Source organism: Coturnix japonica, chromosome 9 (assembly GCF_054131305.1).
Source record: "Coturnix japonica strain WE chromosome 9, WE-NBRP24, whole genome shotgun sequence".
Taxonomy (NCBI): Eukaryota; Metazoa; Chordata; class Aves; order Galliformes; family Phasianidae; genus Coturnix; species Coturnix japonica.
Genome location: NC_140671.1, coordinates 21,026,734 through 21,045,004, shown reverse-complemented (window position 1 = coordinate 21,045,004; position 18,271 = coordinate 21,026,734). Strand labels below are relative to the sequence as shown.

The window sequence follows — 18,271 nt, the reverse complement described above, 5'->3', positions numbered from 1 at the left end:
ATCCATTGCAAATATTGTATCATTTCGGTTTATTTTCCAATCAGCCTCATCTTTCTCTTGCTTACCAGATTACTGCAAGGCACGGCTGCAGTTGTCCCAGGGCTCCCAGGCTCTGAAGGCAGCTTTCACTGAAGAGAATGGATTTTCCTCATAAGGATCCTCACCCTGCCTGGAAACTCTCAGTCAAGCATGCTCTGTGTGCCATGCACCCTGAACCAACTAGTTTAGACCATGCTTGTTTAGACAAAGAAAAAGGAAAGATCAGATCAAATTTCACTGGGATGTTTGAAGCCACTGAGGACTGCCAGTCCCACAGATGGCAAGCCTAGAAGAAACAACCAGCAGAAAAAATTAAGGGCACAATTATCTCAGAAGATACAATTGTTACAAGGTACGAGTGCACTGTATCCTAAAAATTTATGAAGAAACTTAAATTTATATTTATATACATACATAAAATAGATATTCAAAGAGAAGAGATGAGAATTCAGAGCCATCAGCTGCTATGGGACATCGATAGTCCATTCTGATGCAATTCCTGATCATTTTAGCTAATAAGCCAATAGATTGATCTACCCATGCAATCCCTACAAACCCAGCTCTGTGCTCAGCAGGCATTTTGCAGAGGATATTGCATCTTTTTTACTGCAGCTTGAAGTAGATCAAAATTCAACCTCAGCAGAGGCACAACCAACAGCTGCTGCTCCCTAGCACAGAAAAAAGCCATTGGAGTGCTTTTCAAAGCTAACCTTCTCAAGCTTGTGCCTGTGACCTGCTCCCCTCTCCATTCTGACCTCACCCAGGAAGCTTGCCTTCCTTGTAGCACATTCATTTTGTCTCTTTTGCATGGGTTGTACAGGCTGCTGTGTTTTCTTTTCCATCCACATCTTCACCCTCATCCTTCCCCCTACCTTTTTTTTTACTTCTTTTTTTATACTGTGCAGGCAAGCTGCCAGCATTAACACTTTGGTTAAGGACTAAGCTCAATCACTGGCCTGTTTCAATACAAATCCCTGAGCTGCTCTCCTGGGGGAAACAGGTTCTTCACTCCCCACTCCTCATTCAGTTTTCCCTCAGGAAACACCCGGCAGGGAACAGGCAGGGACTGGCACTGTACCCCGGAAGGACAGAGGAATAACTGGCTCAGACACTGCCCTCAGACCCAATGCACCTTCGTTCAGTGAGAAATAAGGTAAGCAAATAAAAAAGCAGGGGAGAAGTTTCTCACCGCTTGCCCTACTCTGCTTTTGGGACATGCATCCAAATAGCTCAGAACTGTTTATACAAACACCTCATAGTGTGCACATCTCCATTAAATCAACACAGAAGCTTTTCCAGGTAAATCTTCTCTGGAGAACAAACTTGGAAAACATGTGATTCTCTTTCCTCACCTCATTAATTAATGTGGGAGCGTTGTCTGACTCCCACATCCAGATCTGCTGCTGAACTGGTCTCTCTGGGCTGCTCTGCACATTGAGGCTCTTCTCACACATTACCACATGCCTCCTGCTCATCGAGATTCAAGTGCAAAACTCACACATCTATTTTTTTGTCTGTTTACCGATCAAGACGAAGGTATCCTAAATTGACCTTTTCAGGAATTGCTGTCTTTAATACAGTTACTCCTCTAAGAAGCCCAGCCCTACACAACCCTATCAGAGTAGAGAAACAAAACAAAAAAGGGAGAGTGGTGCCCAAGGTTCATGTTCTCCTCCACCTGCATACAAACCATTCTCACTGGATTCTGTCCTTGAAGCAGCTTTTACGCCAGCCTGCAGCCCGCTGTCTCTTGGGCAGAGTGCTTGTACTTCCGAACACAAACACCTTCCAGCAGGAGAGCAACTCTCAGCAGTTCTCCTCTACTCTTGTTGTCTCAAGCATAGCAACCTTGTTTAGTACGACTGAATATTAAGACAGTCTTAAAAACATGTTCTTATCTTCCTCCTTGCCCCACAATTGCTTCTAACTAATGTCTTCACTGATGTAGCAAAGTTATAAGCAATTAGTAAGTTCTAAATAAGGTGATTTGGCTTGCTGCAGGTTTTTGTTCTGAATTTAAAACTTAAGCATTTTTTCAGTGCCAGCCCGTTGCCTCCAACAGTCAAGACAAACAACCAAGGAGCGAGTTTTAGGACTGAGTCTCCCCTCACCTTAAGAATTCTAATCCACACCTTTTCACAGCACCCAGGTATACCTTGCCAGTGCCTGATTATTCCAGGTCACTCAAACCCTAGCTAGTGTGCGCACAACTCACCAAGGCAGACTGCTGGCTTCTTGCCCCCTCAAATCATCTTCCCAGCTCCAAGGCAGTCACAGGACACACTCAAGATGTGTTTCATGAATAAACTTGTTTGGAGTCACAATGCCCAAACGGGTCACAGAATTAGTCCAAGAAATAAACTGATGTGGGGCAGAGGGAGTGACATCTTCTTTTTCACCCAGGTCATCTCAAGAGTCAGCTTTCCAGCACAGACCTGCAAACTGCAGCACAAGGCACCTGAACCACATGCCAGCTTTCTCCCTGAGGAAAATAGATAGCAGAGCCAATCCGACTCCTTCAGAGAAGAGCAGCTAGTCAGACAGAAGGAGAGAAGGGACTACTAAAAGCTGAGCCAATCCAGCAATAGGAAGCCAAGTCAAATCCATAAAGATATGTCCTTGGTTTTGGATTTTGGCTTGTTTTAAGGATTTTTCTCGGTGGTGTTCATGTTTGGTGAACTTTTTGTTGTTGTTGTTCTTGTGTTTTGTTTTTTAAAGATAGTGTTCTTGAAGAGTTAAACTCACTCAAGTTCATTTTACAATGAAATCGGAATGTTTTAGATGGAAACAACCTCTTATAAGTGTAATCCTATATTCCTAATAAGCAGAATTAACAGTTCTAGGACCATTGTTCTCTCACACACTGTAATGGAGAGCATTATACCAGCAATGGACCATCTGGAACAACAGGCAGGGAGAGCCTTGGAGGATCAGAATGGATAACCATTTGCAGACTACATGGTTTTGGGGGAGTGAGACTTTAATAGCAGAGTGCAAGCATCTGTTTTCCCAGATACATGATCTGATTTGAACCATGACTCTTTGATACTGGTACCTACTGTTTTACTAGAGCCAAGTGGCTCTAAACAATGTCTATTCAGTTACTGCTAGAGAGAAATAAACAAGTTAACAAGCTTATTTTCAATAAAGTTTAGAATTGGAAGAAGAATCTACTTATGTTGTGTAAATCTCCAGCTAGAAATTAAAATATCTGGACTTGGCTTAATTACATTTTGAATGTGGCCCCCAATAGGACTCTGTAACCTTTAGGGTTTAATAACTTCAGCTCATTTAATGTCCTTTCATTACATTACTGTAGCAATCCAAGAGTAAGGTTTGAAAACTAAAACTCTGTGCTTCCTCCTGGGCTTTCCCATATGTTCACCATCTTTAGCTTAGACTCCCAGGATACTCACACCAAGTCTTACAAAATTGCCTTAGCAGAACAGAAAAATATCTTCTTTCACTTTATTCTATATACTTATTCTTTGTAGAGGAAGGAAAGGGGAAAAAAAGTTTGCCAAGCAATGCTCTGCTGAGTACCTACAGAAGATCCTGCCTAACTTCATGGAGAAAATCCAGGCAGCTCTCCTCATCCAGCCCCAGGAATAGGTCAGATAGCAAGGTACAGGCCCAAGACTGGCTGCTATGTTATGACCTGTTAAAAGACAGATTGCCCGACTTAAAACCTGCCACTAATAACCATGAATTTGAAAAACTCTGGATGAAGAGTCATAGAATTAACCAGACTGGAAGAGGCTTTTGGAGGTTGCATAATCCAACCATGCTCAAAACAGGGCTAACTTGCCCTAGTTGTAACAGCAAAGGACCCATTTGACAAAGTCTCCTACAGCACCTCCACTTCTCTCCTATGCATTATGTCAAATGAAGTGTTTTAGAATGTGGTTCTTGTGCTGACAGGCAGAATTAAAACATCTGGAGACTACATTTTCACATCTATGAACTCTAATGTCAAGGCAAAAATCATACTGGTGTGCAGGAAAGCAGAACCACAGAAATGCAGAGCGGGAGGCCAGTAGATGGGAAGCACCTCACTGCAGGAACCACTCTGTGCTGACACCACAGGTGGGATGCACATCACTGAGCTTCAGAGCTGATGACTGTGATACAAACATCTACTCTCCCTCCATAATCAGTGGAAAGAAATAAACCTCTCAGGCACAATTAATCTGACCTATTTAAGTGTTGCTTTAAGATAGCAGGAATTGCACTCGAGAATCTACTGACTGTCCTGATGTGATCTCCACTGACTCTAAAGAGACATAGTTGTAAGGAGATGAATCCTACCCAGTGATTGCTTTTACTCACAGCAAACCTTAAAATAGAAATAATGTGCATATGTGAACAAAGCAGGGGTGGAATATACCTTTCAAAGCCAATACCACTCAATGGAGACTGTAAAAGGATAGCGTTTCTCTTACAGTGAATAGATACAAATCTGTACAAAAGACTATCTAAAAATACATAGACATACACTTATAAGTGTTTCTCAGAGTTCCTTTCAACTACAATTTCTGCATCTCCAGGCAGCTGTCCCCCTTCATTAACAAGTGCGAATACATATCGAGATGCCTCTGACTCCACAAACAAACTGAATTCATGCTTTTACTTTACAGGGTGCTTTAAGAAAAAATATATATGTGTATATATATATATATATATATTTTTTTAATGACACTTCATTAATTTTTTTTCCTAAATCCTGTTCATAATAAACTAATTTCTCATGGCCCAATAACAGTGTGGATAGGAGGATGTTCTCTCCATGGATTAACATCAGGACTGTAAGTCCCAGTGCCACAATTTGGCCATGCCCACACAGACAAGTACTCTTCCCTCATTTGCCACTAAGGAAAGATTAGGACATTGTTTAATTTCTAGACTGTTCTAAATCCAGAACTGCTAGAAACAGAAAAGACCAAGATTCTTTTGATTCAGAGCTACTAGATATTGGAAAACACTGTGAAATTAATGCAACAGCCCAGAAAGGGAATGCAGTACATGGAGTGCTAACGCACAGATATAGAGTCTGCTGGCATATTTTTTCTTGTCTAAAAGCAGCCATAAGGAAGAGGAGCTCTTCAAAGCTCAAAGCCCAAGAGGACATAGCAGTTGCAATGCTCCACTACGAAATGAGAAATGCATGCAGGACGTTTCAGCCCTATTGTGAACCTATTTCCTAAGAGAAGGTCAACTCAGAGAGGCACGGAGGGTATTCAAAAGGCAAAAGCTTTTGACCCACAGGAGCTGTTGCTATGCCTGATATGGCTCTGAACAAAGACAACTGTTAAATCCAGGTATTATACACATATAGAGCACTTATACTTGAGTGCATAAAATAGCCACTAGGGCAATTACCATTTAAAACCATAAAGGCAATGTTATAACAGAAGTCTAGTGTTGAACATCCTCTAAATATTATGGATATAAGTTAAGGTTTTAAGCCTGATACCTACTCCACTACAAAATGAACGTGAAAACTGCAGCACCAGACTATAATCCGACGTAGGTTTAATCAAGACTGAAATTTGTCACTACAGACCTACATTTAATTTAACAAATACATAGGTGAAACATCTGTGAATCTACCACGGCAAGTTTCAACTTGATGTTATGCGCCCCATGTTTAACACAGGCCAAAAAGACAAAGCTCTGATGATGGAAAGCCTCAAATCAGGAACAAACAGCTCCAGATTTGTATGGCTTTGTACTGCTGCCACAGCACCCATATATGTCATTTATGTATACAAATCCACTCATACACACTGCTGAGCTATTACCAAATCTTGAAAGGAATTTCCCAGCTGCACAAAAATGAACTACCACTTGGGCTAGCAAATGAATTTGTATGTGCAGCAATAACATCTGATTGATGTCACTGTCACATTCTCTTTAGTTTCAGAGAATTTGATAACCCCATCAGATACTGCTGCTGTGAGGAGAATCCCTATTTGTTAATCCAAATGGCATCTGTTATTGGAAAAAAGTAGAGACATCATTCCTCAAAGATGCAGTTCATATACTGTTGTTCATATATTCCCAGCTAGACATGATTTCAAGTACTCTGAAGATTATAGAGGAGCTGTTTTGTGTTTCAATTAAGAAACAATTTGAATCAAACAATCAGCTTGCCTGCTCCTAAGGAATTATATTCTCGGTACATATATTTATGCCTACACAAATTACCTTTTGTGCATTCTCCTGAGTGTGTGTGGCATGTAGCTGTGTGTTGAGCTGCCCAGTGGGTGCTGGCAGACACCATACCTCTGTACTCATATTTGGGAGGAAGACGTACCAGCAACTGCCCCTAAGAAGTGTATTTATTGATGCTTGTACGCAAGTATGTCATGATGACCCATCGCTTCAGTTTTTCCTTCTGATCTCTTCCCCTCCCCTGCAAATCTCTGCTGAAGGCATAACAGTCCTTGAAGTATAGTTTTAAAGCAGATAAATGATTTCATTTAGGACTCGCCATAGATCCCTTTTTGTACCCAAGCTATCAAGACCAGACACTATCCTCTTCAATTCTGCTAAAAGAGCAGAATGATACAAGTACAAGAACAGAGGTAAAAGTTGAATATGACAAGATTCATGTTATAGTCAGACATCAATTATATTACAAAAGAATTTTCATTTGTGTCTCTAACAGCTCTAGAAATAAACAAAAGGAAGGCACATATGATTTAAAAGTTACATCCGATTTTTAAAAGCCTGCTTTAAAAGTTCTGATTCCTATAACATATGTAAGAGCATTGAAAGTGGAAGAAGCACATGACTCTAAATAAGTACACGAAGATTTAATGCAATACAGGGTAGGCAGTGTAACTGCCATTAGTGAAGTTGCAAGAGCAATTGACCTTATAGGACAATGATATTTTAAGTGTCTATAAACTGGTAGTAAAGATGTTTCAACATTAAGTGCCCATATAAGACTTCAATAATGTTTGCGGGGTTTTTTTTGAGTACTTCATGTTTTACTACACTGCATTTCTGGTAATAACAGAGCAAGTAAAACACAGCTTAAGATTTATAGCTTAAGATGGTCAAGAAATAAAGTCAAAGTTTTCTTTAAACGTAAATAATTTCTGCTCTCAAAAAATAACCTTAAATATCCATTGTTCACTATGCTCTCAATAAAGCAGTCTTTAATGAGACACTAAAATTTGTTTGTGGAGACTTGTTTTGTAACAGCACTGAGGACAAATCTATTCTAGCATCATGTACAACCGTAACAGTGTTCCCTTTAACTTATCATCTTACACTACATTTTTAAATTAGAAAGACCAGATTATCTTTAACTAGCTAGTCAGCTGCAGCTGATGCGCTGAGGACCCCACAACTTCAGGTTTCTCACTCATATTGTGAGAATGGCTCTTCCTTACAGTTTCAAGCACCCAGGACTGACGAATGAAAACCTAACATGATGCACTCTGCCACAGCTACTGAATGAAATCTTGAGTGTGCAAAGCATCTGACCCAAAGCCCAGATGTAGACATGAGAGGCATGCAAAGCGTTTCCATTCAGAAATGAGCATAACAAAGCAACTTTGATTTCCCATGAATCTGACGTCCAGGATGATCAGAAGGGTGAGCGAGCACAGTGATTTTCAACCTGAGATCCATCATCCAGAGACACTGAGCCTGTTGGCCCAAGCCCCATCATCAACTAATGCAATGTGGGACTCTTAGAGATGCCATGAATTCTGCAGGTTTCATTAAATGCCAGCAACTGACCAAAACATTCATAGGACTGCTCGTAAGTGTGGAATTTTGAAAGGCACAAGTTTCCCAGCCAATCAGACTAGTTTTCATATCTCCTGAGCATTATGTACCAGCATTTCCTATTTCCCTCTGATATTTTTATAATAGAAATTTATTACAAGAATTTAAATTAGCATCAACAAGATTAGTTAAGAGGTTTGTGACTTTACTAGTTTCTAGAGCATCCCCCTCATGTGATTTGACACGTGGCTGAAATTGGTTAAATTAAGTCAATGAAAAAGAGCTTGCATTACATATTTTGTTCAATTGCATCTATGCAGATTCACAAATTCTTCTTGCTTATAAAATGAAAGAGTCTGAAGTTAAATTGGATTTTATGTCATTTCCTTTAGGTTCTGCCCATAGGTTAGTACAGTGAGGTTACAAGAGTGTTCATGAAGAGCAAAACTGCTTTCCAGTTATGATTCTATGAGACTGGGCTCTTCCTACCTCCTCTCTTCACAGCAACAATGTGAAATTTAATTTAATCTATTTCAGAACTGCAAAGACAAGTACTTTTTTAGCAAAGCATAAGAGGGTTATAACTTTGAAGAACCACATTAGGCACTATAGTTCAGTCTTACACAAGAGATTAATTGACATGTGCTGTAGATTAATCAGAATAAGGCTTTTCATTATGAGTGGCCAAACATAACCAAATCACTTTGGAAGCAAATTACTGACTTGCCTAGAAATATATATGCAACAATTGCAAGTTTATTATTGCTGCTTGAGCAAATGAAACAGCCTTTCAAAAACATTTACCTTGATTCTACATGAACCTCCTCTCACCTGCAGAATGCCTACATTAAAACTAAAACTAATCAAAAGCTACTCCACACTCAACAGAGTACTAAGTTGTCAAGCACAACTGGCATTCTCCTCTCAACAGCAGTGCTTGAGTCAAATTTCTGGCTGAAAAGGCTGCATCCTTTCATATACATCCAGTTGATAAACTATGTTCTACAAAGAGAAGTTTAATGAACAGGAAGAAAAGAAATGGAAATAGGAAAAAGAAACCACAGTTCTCCTTTTGTAGTATAGCCTTGTAACAAATAGTGCAGCGAAGAATATAGAAATTCTGATCTTTTGTCACCTGTCAAGGAATCCAAAGGAGGCAATACATGTTGTTGACACTGTGAAACCCAAACCTTTTCGTCTGACTCTCACACCCTCTTTGCCCATTTTCCATTTGTTTTTAAATAAGGTCTGGAAAAAGCCCATAGAGCTACCACAGACTAAGAGCACAATTTAGGGCTGTAACACAACAGAAAGCACAACTACAACAGCAGAGGAGCAAGATCACAGGCTGCAACAAGTGAGGATTTGCTCAAACACAGCAGACACAGAAATAAAGAAAAGTAGCTACTTACTTTGAGAAGGCCTCAGGTATACAGGAATCTCCAACAAGATATCCTCACCTTCACCACCAACCCTCAAATGAGGTGTTGGAAAGGGTAGACCTTGGCTCCAGCCCTTCCAATCACTCAGACACATTACATGCACTTAAGCTCCCCTGGGTAGGCCCTGCCTTCCCACCAGGAGCTCCGTCACTGGTGCAGGCTGTGACTCAGCAGTTCTGCTTCAAGAGTATCTATGGGGAATGAAATAGAGAGAAACTTACCAACCACTGCACCGTGAAATTCCACAACATGAAGAGTATTTTCCTGAGTGCCACACCACAAAAGAAAAACCTTCATACACGTGTCCCATTTTTTCATAGGCTATTACTTTTGTTACATGCTTCACCCACCAGAAGGCAAGTTCTAGTTCAAATTCATTTTGATTCAAGTTTAATTAGCATCCTTTTCATGGAAAATTATCCTGTGTAACTGCTGACATGTCAGTGCATCACATACTTGTTGATCTTTGTTTGGAAGCGGAGAAAATACATTTTTATGGCATTTCAAAAGAAAAGTACATCCACGTGGAAAAAAAAAATCACACACTTGACTATAAAACACAAAAGAACTTCACGTGTACCAAAGCAGCAGCATCTGTACACTCAGCCCAGAAAATAATGTTTCTTTCCTGTGTTAAGTGCAAGTTTCTAGCACAAATTTACTTGGTGCAATTTTGTTCTGGAAAAAAAAAAAATGTTAAAAACTGTTTGGATACACAGTGAAATCAGATGCAGTACATCTTTATTTTTAATGGAATAATAATTGTACCCAAATTTCATATTCAGCCTTTGAAACATTTACCAGGGAAAAAAAAAACAAACAAAGGTGTGCTGTGAAGGTTTTTTCAGCATGACTCATATTGCTGTCATAAGAGTAAAAAAGTTTGAATTGATTTTGGTTGTATTGTTTCTTTATCTATAGCGATTGTCTGTCCTCTACTATCTATCTGGCCACCTACTACTTGTGTCAAACGAAGAGATCATCTAGCAAGTGACCCCTGACTTTGATTAGGACACTGATTGCACTATTACCTGATTGCATATTTGTATTCCTTGTAAAAGAGTCTGAACTACAAGAAGAAAGTATCTAAGCTCAATTTTGAATGAAATATTTTTGTTTTGTTTTGCAATAGATTCACCTCTCCTAGCACCTATATCACACCATCTTCTAGAAGTAAACAAGTGTAAGCCTTAAGTGAGATCTGATTTTGTCACTTATCATCTAGACACAAATGGACACAGAGCAGTCTTGTAAATAAACTTACAGATAAACAGGTAAAGGGCAAAGACCAAAGATTTCAAAACAAGGTTTATATGAATAACGTGTCCTCTCTATGAACTCTGTTTGACAGTGGATTGTGCACATATGGGTTTTCCAGGGCATAGGACAGGATATGTCAGTCAGAATAAGGTCATGAGCCCAAATGCTGACAGCTACATTGCATGTGGAACACAAAGCTCAAATGCCAAGACTGGGACTCACCTTCTGGCATAAACCACCCACGAATCCCAGAGCCAGCAACTACCAGCAACTCATGAGAAATGAAGCTTGCCAGCACGGGTACAACCTGGAAAACAAATCAAGGACTGATTGGCCAGAAATTTATTCCCACGTAAGGAGTATGTTATTTGATTTCCATGCCATTGTTCTTCTTTTCAGAGGAGAAGCTGAGTTATTCAAGCTCAGTTTCTCTTTGTACTTATTCAGTTCATTAGTTAATGAAGGCTTCCTGATATTAGTTAAATTCAGCCACCATTCATCTACCTGTTCCAGAGTTCACAACAGATGCCCTCTGGCACTTCACAAAGACCAGAATCTGCCTCAAAACAGGAATAATATATCTTATGAAAATGGAGATGCTATTGTTCATATGCTTTACCCCTGACCTATTTCCTCTGCACACACAGGGCTGACCTGTTCTCTATAATTTTATACTGACTAAAGCAGTAAAAGGCTGAAGTTTATTGTAATATTCCATCAGTCTTTGTTTAGCCAGAAAGGAGGAAACTGCATTCAATCTGTTTGGGTTCTTACTGAATAGTGAAGAGCTCTGTACTCATCCAAAAGCTGCAGGTTCTTCTTCCTCACTAGCAAACACTGATAGTCAGTTCCCTTCCTCAGGTCTTTTAATCCCTATTCTGCTACTACACACACCAGCTTCATTTATATCCCTACAGGTCACCTTCAGCTCTTCTCTTTCAGTCTTAACTAAAGCAAGTGGGTGCTGCCTACCTGTAAATCTTTCCCAGACTCAAAGCTGCTTCTTCTTCTCTTATTTTAGAGATGCTGATGCACACATTTTCATACTCCCAAACTGACTATCCTTGCTGGCAATCCTAACTCATTGTTTAACAGTTTGTACGGAGCAAACTCTGAATAACGCACTGATGTGTCAATTATGTGGGGTGGCCACAAACTGCTTGCTGACATTCTTGGCAGTGCCAACACACTGCCTGCCTCTTAGCTAACTTAAGTGCTGCTGATTGTTAAAAACTCCACACTGACACCATGAAATGTGGGAAAAGGTACAGAGCTGTGGACACCACCTCACTGTGGGAGCAAAGGGCGGTAGGAATCCCGCATTGCAACACCGGGGCCTGGGTGTTCGAATCCCCCTGTGGCGCAAGTGGTAGAAGTGTCGTTCTGCTACACAGAGGCTTGAATCCCGGGGGTTGGACTCGATGATCTCTAAGGTCCCTTCCAACCCGCACGAGACTATTGCTAATTGCTATTGCTAAAGGGGAGCCCTGCTGGTGGAGTCTTACTGATATTCAATCCCCACAAAAAAACAGAGCTTATTCCTACTCAGAATGTAACTGATCCAAGGCTTTGCAAACTTCCTACTTAAAGATTAGAGACTGCCTGACTCTAACATGGGCCATCCCAACCGTCTCAGTGAATAATGGTGCTGATTATGGATCAAAGTCTGGTAACTCAGCTTTTCCATCAGCAAACCCACAGAGGGCTGCTTTCAGTCACCTTCCTGACCAGGGTGTAGGATTGCGCACCAGAAAGTTACCACGTCATTCACTTTCCGTGCTTGAATGTGAACTTCAGGATTCTGCCTTAAATATCCCCAGCTTAGGCATAACCCACTGCTCATTTGTTTTGAGAGCTTCTCTCCTGATTTGCTCAACACAGCAGACATAGTTATTTCCTAATTGCAGACAAGCTCCAGATGTAGGTCAGGGAGTATTTAGCTAGAGGAGGCTAATAAAACAAGTCCCCAAGTGATGGGCTTGACTTTGTTTCCCTGACATTGCTTACTTTTGAACATCAGAGACTACGAGACTGTTTTGGTACAGGAAGTATGTTATGGCTGATGTAGCATAACAAATACTAGCTCTACATCCTTCTATTTAGGCTTCAATAATGTCAGAGGGCAGAAGTGACAATCAATGTATTTTGCATTCAGCAGAGATGACAGGCAGCTAAGAGCAATGGACAGACACAACATGGCAGAACAGAAGGTACTTGCCTGGAATAAATATCGTCTTTGCTCCAGGCCTTCAAGAAATAACATTTCCGGTTTAGATTAATTCGTAATGCACAATGTATGATTGCAGACCTTGCTTTTGTACACAGACCTGGCCTTAAACATTGTTTGAACTGGTGTTGTCAGTCCTTTCTTGATCATTAAATTTATTTCCTAAAACTTAAGAAGCATAAATGAAAGGCAGCTTCTGAAAAACAGTATTCAACATTTTTATGGAAAGTAGGTTTCTGGCTCTGCTCTTACTAATGCACCCTTCAATCATAAATAATAAAACTGGTGAGTTCTATCTCTTTTTCAGAAAAGTTAGACGGAACTATCACCCAGTGTATACAAAATAGGGCTTCAAAGACACCCGCACTGTAACATAATAGAAGAAATGGTGCTGAATGATGGATGGGAATCAGTTAAACTGATTTCTGGGACACGTTGTGCATTAATAAATCAGAGGCTGTGTGTTCACTGAAAGAAGCGTAGGAGGCACATTAAGAACTTTTACGGGAGTAAAGAAAAAAAAAGTTAACACTGTATTTCAAAGGAACCTACAGGAGGATTAGTACTAAAATCTTTTTATGAGCACTAATTCTGAGCACTTACATGAAGATCAAGAAAATAGTCAGCTCCACAGGAAATCCTGGAAGTTAATTTTTTTAGAAGACACTGCCGCATTTCACTGCATTTAATGACAACCACGCGCTGTTTCTGAAGTGCTCTTGCCCAGCTCACAGCAAAGGTATTAGTTCCAACACTGATTGCTAATTCTAACACTACAAAAACACCTTCCTGCTTAGCAAGAACACAGCTTCAGAAACCAAGAGAAAAGCACTGAAACTAGAATCAAATATACACCTTCATCATGGATCCCAAGAAGTGCCCGCTGCAACACTATATTGTGAGCAGAGAGAGAAGCCTACAAGTCCTCATGACTTGAGTCTGCAGACAACCTCAGTGCTATCTTATCTTCACCTTCCAAGTGGCTGGCTGAACTACATTTAAAAAGGAGGAAGAAAAAAAAAGAAATAAAACTCCTCCCAACCTGAACCAAAGATTGACTCCTTGCAGCTCCCAGGGACACAGAACTTGTGTAGGCAGAGAAATTTCACCGGAAAAAGGAAAAAAAAACAGATATTTTGTCTTATTCATTTACAGAACGACCCTGCTGCTAATAGCACATTGAGGGTGCTGTTAGAGGCTACAGAGCAAAATGATTAAGACAACCATAGAACAGCTATATGCTAGGGAAACAACATTTCAGTTAATAAGACAAGATGGTGCAGAAGTCTGTGAACACAGAACCACTCTTCTGTCAATAAACTCTTACCCTGTTTTCCTACTTTATTCAATTACAGACTCTTAGAATAAATGTACCACCATATAGTGGGCTTATATACCATTCAGTTAAGGTAACCTAACCATAAATACTTCCATGATTTCAGTAAATTGGAAAAAAAAACATGGTAAGTGAATACAAAATATGTCCTTCATTTACTGTCATTGTAATATAGTCGAGCTACAACACAATCTTCATTTAGGCAGCTCTAGGTACTAGACCACTTTCAGCAATGGACATGTTATAGCACAAAGAAACACGGGTTTCTTGAAAGCACTCCTGCATCAAAAGCTTAGCATTGTTATGGTGTGTGCATTTTAATGGAGTGGATTGTGTTGTGTATTCATCCTACAGCTCATAGGAGACACATTTTCTAGAAAGCTAGAGGTTAGACAGCATTCTTAAGATGAAGAGCAGGCTGTTATGAGAAAACATAAAAACATGATTTGAGACAACTAAAATAGAAATTTAGAAATATATTGTAAGGCTTATAAATAATTGAAAAGAGAATGTTCCAAAGTTTTGATGTGTCATAAAAGCTTAGTTTAGAAGGTGATGAAATTATTTCAATTAAACAGAACAAATGTCAGCCGTGAATGCCTAAGCATTTTAATGTATTCATCCTGTAAAAGTACGGTGCATGCTGAGGCACGGAGGTGGTAGGGGCTCGCACAAAGGCAAGTTATTTGTGAATATAATTTGGACTGTACAAGAAATACGTTCCCAGACTGAGGAAGAGTTTCTCAATACAAAATCTGTAAAAGCTCCAGTGTTGCAGTAGAAAACACTGACTTCAGAATGACAATATACAAAGATGAGGATGCAAATGGTCCAAAGCTACCGAAACAGTTTGGTCATAGCAACAGAAAAAAAAACTTCTTTAACTTGATCCTAATGCATATAAAACAGTTTTGGAACAGACTGATTCCATCGTCTTAAATGGTAGCACTCCCCACCCTGTAAAGGATACAATATTTTGTCTAACATAGGAGAAATATCTAAGTACCTAGTCAGTCCAAAGACAACATTCCCCTCAAGCAAAAACATGAACAAGGCAAAGAAGCTACGCACAAACAAATACAGTGGGTAAACCTGGTACTCAGATTATTTCCCTTTAAGAAAAAGTGACCAGAGAAAGAAAATAATCAGAAGGCAACAAGCTTTAAAGTAAACAAAAACAACCTGCTGCTTGGGCACTTCAGAAACTATCAACTGTAGGACCCCAAAAGCACTTCAGAATTACAGCTGGTTTTGATACCATTTCTTCTTCTTTGAGCCTGATTCCCTCAACCAACCATATCATTGAACTTGATACCAGATTTATCATATTTGCTAAATAGTGAGCATACATTACATACAGGTGAGTAAACAAGCTGTGATGGTGCCCAATACTCCAACCTGTGGAATCCAGAGATCCCAAGCTACAGACTGTGTCATATTCAGTATTCAGTATGCTGATGTACAATGTGCATTGTTAGTTATGATACATTTTCAATTTGGCTGCATCTAACAGCAGCACCATGGACTCAGCTGATGTTATATTACCTGTAGATGAAGGTCTTAGGAAGGTGGCTTTGTCACATTGTAGAGTGAGAACCAAAATCAGTACTTCAGGAAAGGTCTCTTTCAGGCAACTTCGTATTCTTACACATCTTCCTGTAGGAGAGCAAATAAATGGATGATACTTGTAGCTGCTCACAGCAGTTCCTAAACACCTAAGAACAAATGGATTTGAGTTATGACAATCATATCAAACCGACAAACATACAGAAAAATATAATACAAGCTCGAAGCACTAAAGAAGAGTGTTTATTACTGGTATTTAGCTTCTCCCAGTATCTTCCAGTCATTCTATCCAGCCAAAAACCAAAGCTTCCAGATCATACAAATAAAACCTGATTCCTTTGCTCCACAGTAATAATAATGTACTGGACTATATTTCATAGAACTTATTTGTGTCCTGCGAAACAGACTTTTCCATGACTGCCTGTTGTTAATAACCTCTCATGGGCTCACAGGAAACCTCAGTTTATGGCACAGCGGGAGAAATGTCTCCAAATAATAGTTTCATTTTAAACTTCTTTGGCAATCCAGCCAGGTGCACCAACCTCACTAAGGAACAGGGATAGAGTTCCATCTAAGAGACTGTCAGATGAGTGGTAACTCACAAAGCCAAGGAAAATGGGTATTTGGTAGGTAAAATCAGGCCTGTTGGAGACTTCACATGGTACAACTGGAAATATCAAAGGCTTGCTGAAGTGCAAGACTGAGCACAGCAAACTGAGAACAGACTACAGTAATAGCACTTAGGGAATGGTGGAAGCTGTTACACAATCATTACAAACAGAAAGAAGGCAAAACACTGCAGGTATTCAGCAATTTGTTAGAAACAGCAGCCTCTGACAGGGTGTGAGCTATGTAGACAAAGAATGATTATGGATCTTCAGGCTACAAATGAAATTCATTCCTAGGATTCAAGTGGAGAGCAAGCCAAACTTTTGTGAAGAAAACTAGGAGGAGGTCTCTTCATCACACAGAGAGAGGAACAAATTGTGACACTTAAAAAAAAAAAAAAAAAAGTCATGAGAAGCATAGAAAAGGGGGGAAAAAATCTTTCAATAATAATAGATGAGTCCAGAATAATCAAATGAAACACTTGGAAAATTTAGATATATGCAGCCATAAGCATAAAGCATAAGCATAAAACTACTTAAATCTGCTTTTAATTTCTATTGTAATTTTTATCTGCCCAAAATGGCTATTAGAGTTTGCTGAACAGCACAGTCATTGATATGTTGATACATGATTACACAAGGCACAATGTCACATTTGGCAATCCAAATCCTAATTAATGAACAGTCCTTGAAATAATACTAACTCGAATGATCAAAATTTAAAGTGATGAGCTTGCAGAAGGAAGCAGCATCCCATGATTTCTTTTCCACTGAACCATGAGATCTACAGGAACAAAATAGAAAATGAAAAATAAGGTTTTATGCAATCAAATTAAAGACAAAAGCAGAGAAGAAAAAAAACAATAACAGTTTCTTTATCATCCCGAGCACTGGTAGTAAGAGTAACTTATTCCTCATAGCCTGGAATGTCATGGCTGAAGCTGGAATCGAGAAATCAACAAGTCACAATCAGCATCTGGTTGATGGCCAGAAGGATGCTCAACATGTATTCCGGTATTAAAGACAATCTACAAGCAGATAATAACGTTGCAGCTTGCCTTGCCTAATGGTGTCCAGTGAATCCATATTTCACATCCCAGCCACACTTCTTGCACAGCCATCCTTTACATGAGGATTTCATACATTACAGAGGTAGTTAATCCGATACCAGCAGAAAGCACTTCCAGGCCTCCCATACATGCAGCAACCTATAGTAGCAGTAGCTGCATTCAACTTATAAAACTAAAACCAAGAGCCTCCTATTTCTAGGAATATATTATATGGCGAGGTACAGAGTAAATGAACAATACCTTGTATCTTTTCCTATGTATCATGGATTTAAGTTTTAATGAGAGCAGGAAAAAAAAACAAACACTTTTATAGAGGATTTTACTAAGATGAGTGACACTGTTCTAATTACATTGAATAATCTTGAACCAAAGAATTTTTTCCATTTCATGCCTTTAATGGATTTAAAGAAAATAAAAAATAAAAAAGAAAGAAAAAAAGAAACCCACAAATTACCTTAAGAACTGAATAGTTCTGACGATTAACAATATTTAACCAGAAAAATACTTCAAAGACATAAAGCATCTTTCCAAAATCCCATTCACCCAGCCAACAGGAACAAGCAGGTTGGTTCTGCAGAACAACTAGCAAGGATATGGCCTGCCTCACTGATTTCCACAGCAAAGCTGACTTATCCCAAGGAAGACAGTGAAATGGCATCTGAACTCCTTACAGAAATGTGAAGGAGAACTCTACGGGTGATTTTAAGGAACTCATCTGAGTTCAGACTCCTTCCACAGCATCCTGCTGAAGACCAAGGAGATTTTTTTGCCTAAGGCCCTGAAGCCAGATGCTGTGACAGCCTGTGCAATGGGGCAAAGACATATCTGATTGCTCTGGATCTGGATCTTCAGGATGTTAGGTCTCACAAAAACTGCTCAGTTGCCTTTTTCAAGGGGCAGGAAAACCCATAGGAATGATACCAAAGCTTTGGTCAGTTACCTTGACATTTCCTATAATACAAGCCAGGTTAAAAAAAAAA

The 18,271-nt window shown here is 39.6% G+C and overlaps 1 long non-coding RNA gene across 6 annotated transcripts in view; it reads right to left on the bottom strand.

Moving 5' to 3' along the window:
• Window positions 1–3,473: 3,473 nt before the first annotated feature.
• LOC146759806 (uncharacterized) overlaps window positions 3,474–18,271 on the bottom strand; it is a 33,596-nt gene continuing 18,798 nt past the window's right edge. For 4 of the 6 annotated variants that reach the window (XR_014932058.1, XR_014932054.1, XR_014932059.1 and 1 more), the window contains 3 exons: window positions 15,593–15,703; window positions 10,707–10,791; window positions 9,009–9,415 (listed from right to left, as the gene is read on the bottom strand). This is a non-coding gene — a long non-coding RNA (uncharacterized LOC146759806). Of the gene's footprint in view, window positions 3,698–9,008; window positions 9,416–9,868; window positions 9,903–10,706; window positions 10,792–15,592; window positions 15,704–18,271 lie in introns of those variants that run through there. The other 2 variants (XR_014932055.1, XR_014932056.1) reach the window with 2 other exon arrangements.